The sequence below is a fragment of the Acipenser ruthenus genome, chromosome 12, assembly GCF_902713425.1.
Source record: "Acipenser ruthenus chromosome 12, fAciRut3.2 maternal haplotype, whole genome shotgun sequence".
Taxonomy (NCBI): Eukaryota; Metazoa; Chordata; class Actinopteri; order Acipenseriformes; family Acipenseridae; genus Acipenser; species Acipenser ruthenus.
The window spans coordinates 33,963,633-33,966,857 of NC_081200.1; the positions used below are offsets into that span (position 1 = coordinate 33,963,633).

Here is a 3,225-nt window from a genome sequence, read left to right on the forward strand (position 1 = left end):
CATGGGTTCTGTAAAACTCTCGACAGTAAACTTTATTGCAGTCCTGAGGCAGAGAACCTCACATAGATTCTAGTCCTAGTAAATGACAGCGCTCCAGGGTCCTCGCGGTAGCCATCAGGGCATAAACAGAGGAAAGGTTAACTCCTCACCGAGGTAAGGTGTGGTAGTTGTAAATGACAGATATGACTTTCCCGTTTTCCCTGAGGCAATGTAATGTAATTTGAAACACACACATTAGATATCCATGCACATTGAACAAACACACAGTACCACTTTTGTATTTGGTGTAGCTCCCTTTGAAGATCATTCAGCTTCAGGATTTGGTTCTTTGGTTCTCTTGGTTTAGTTTTCTATATACATTGCAAACACAGGCCTAAACTTGATAGCAAAGGTAAAATGTATGTCTCGGTACTGTCATCTGCTCTGTGTAAACATTAATATAGTTCTACAGGATGAATCTGGACCTATGAACCTTTTAAATAGAAAACAATACCAGAAAAAAATGTTTAAATGCTGAAATATTACACATGTTTTTTATTTCCATTAATAAGCACAGCTTTGCTTTGAATGCATTAAATGAAAAGGAGGAGTTTATTAAAGTGGCTGATTTAAATATAAGCAGTTTAATCCTGCTTGTGTTTTTAATTCCCACAGGTAAGATTTATTATCCCTCTTTTAAAGAAACACAATAAAATATATATAATAGAAAAACAGACACCACTTGATAGGAAATTGCCTACAAAAAATAAATATATACTGAATTTATCAATTCATGATAGATTCAATGAAGACAGGCGTTACGAATAAACATTGTGGCATTTATAGTCAAACACTGCCCCCTGCTTTTAGTAAAGCCTTATTTATTTATCATTGCGATTCATCCATAAGATGGTTCTTAACTTGTATTTATTTATTGATAAAAACATTTAAAACACACTTTCTATTATACTGTTTAGTTGAAAAGTGAATGTTTAGGATTTCTATACACACCTGTCCCAATCAGCTGCCACTCCCCTCAAGCTAAAGAGCAAACCAACAATGAATATCTAACACAGCAATTAAATAACCTGCAGTCTAACACCCAACTGTATGCACTGTGACGTGGATAATGCCTTGCACTTTTACCACCAAGCTGTTAATTATTAGCTCATTGAATCAGTGAATGAATGACTAGCACTGACTCTCTCCCTTCCCTTTTACATGAGTAACTTCCTCTAGAGTTAAAAATAACCTGTCCAGGGGTCAGGAGCTCCTGGTCACTCAGCATGTGGGTACCATGGGAAACCACCTCCTGATATCCTCTGACATGTAACTGTGACTATGATCCACTTGTTACCATGGCAAGTCTACACAACATAATACTGCAGTAAAACTAGCGTTTGTTTTTTGTGTTTTCAAGAAAATCCTGTTTTGAGTCATTCTTCACGTGTTCAACCAATGGTACAAATATTTCTTTTTTAAGGGGAATGCCGTATTATCAGGGGGAAATAAGATCACAAGATCTCAGATCACTCTCCTGCATCAGCAAATCGTGCTTGATAATCATGCTATAGTAAAGCACGTGTTTGTGTACTTCACTGTCTCTATTGGTTTCTAAACACTCTACACAAACTTCAAGAAGTCCCTGTTGGACACATGAAAGAGCAACAAAACATTGGCAGGACACCTATGGAGCACGATGGTAAAACTCAAAATGGTGTTTGCTCATTTCTCATAAACAGTTGCTAGCTTTTACTGTAGCATAGTTCATAGAGAGACCTGGTTCAGCTCGATATCAAACACAGCCCATGCATACTGCATGTGCGAGGGGCGATGTGCTACTATGGAAAAATTGATCCTTCTCTATGCAAAAGCTTAAGAATGTCATTATGATGTTGTGGATGGTAAACCATTGGAACGCTTAGACACATTCACTGGATAATCCTTTATACACCTTTAAAACAAAAAAAACAACATACAAATATGACAATTAGAAGAAACATAATGCTACTGTATCATCATACTAATTAAGGCACTGCTGTTTGTCAAATTGACTTTCTTACACTTTGACCTCAGAAATAAATTGAACTGCAATGCTAACCATTTTAAACATTCTATAAAAATATATATAGCTATAATTTCAGTCCAGTGTCAGCAATGTGAAGTTTGTGTTTGCACATTGTGGAGACAGGGCCTATCTCTACAATAGGTGTGGTAGTGCTGCTGTGGGAATCAATTTAAACCATCCAGAGCATTTAGTAAAGTATGTGACCTCTATGCATGTGAGATGTTGAGTCACTTTGTGGTTGCATGTCGACACAGCCCATAAAGAATGTGATCCCTCAGAGATGGAGCTGACCAGCCCAGTCAGCTGCCCTGTAGTCAAACGTTCTTGTTATGTGAGTGAATTCTTACTCTGCACAGTCTCCTGGGTTCAGAAATACCCTGCTTAGAGTGGAGGATGACCTCTGTGTCTCTGTGTTGCATGTCATGTGCGCACCATGGGACTTCCTGCTTTCCCTCTCAAATGAAGCCATGGCTGTCATTTCTCTGTTACCATGACAACTCCAGGACCAACACCTATTTCTATAATATGTGTTAAAATAATAATAATAATAATAATAATAATAATAATAATAATAATAATAATAATGTTGTCTACCTTATACTGTAAATCGTCAGTATAATCCATGAATGGTTGTCATACTCCAATTGTATGAGACACTGTTTTGTGAAGTGCTGGAAACTGCAGACTTTAGTTGTTATTAAAATATCAACTACACTATTGGTATTTTCTGTAAAATGTTATTAGTAAATTAATTCCACCATTTGAGGAAAAGTTGTTTTGCTACCAGTTTATGAAATATTTCTAAATCAAACTTCAAATAATGTTGCTTAAGAGGCATATAAAAACGTTTACTATCGCTTACGGCCATACCACCCTGAGAACGCCCGATCTCGTCTGATCTCGGAAGCTAAGCAGGGTCGGGCCTGGTTAGTACTTGGATGGGAGACCGCCTGGGAATACCAGGTGCTGTAAGCTTTTACTACTGCTGACCTGTAGGTGGTGTATTTTCCCCTTCCAGTTTTGTGTCATGAACATATATTTTGTAATTGGCACACAACACGTATATTATAGATCTGTTTTTTTGTTTTGTTTTGTTTTGTTTTGTTTTTTTTTGTTTTTTTTTTTATATATATTTTCTTTCCAGTGCTTACAGCTTCCTAACATTGAAATAAGCCATA

At 36.9% G+C, this 3,225-nt stretch overlaps 1 non-coding gene across 1 annotated transcript; it reads left to right on the forward strand.

The window, feature by feature from the left end:
- The first annotated feature begins 2,903 nt into the window (after positions 1–2,903).
- LOC117417493 (5S ribosomal RNA) lies at positions 2,904–3,022 on the forward strand. The gene has a single exon (XR_004546718.1). It is a non-coding gene; the product is annotated as a 5S ribosomal RNA (ribosomal RNA).
- The last annotated feature ends 203 nt before the right edge of the window (positions 3,023–3,225 follow it).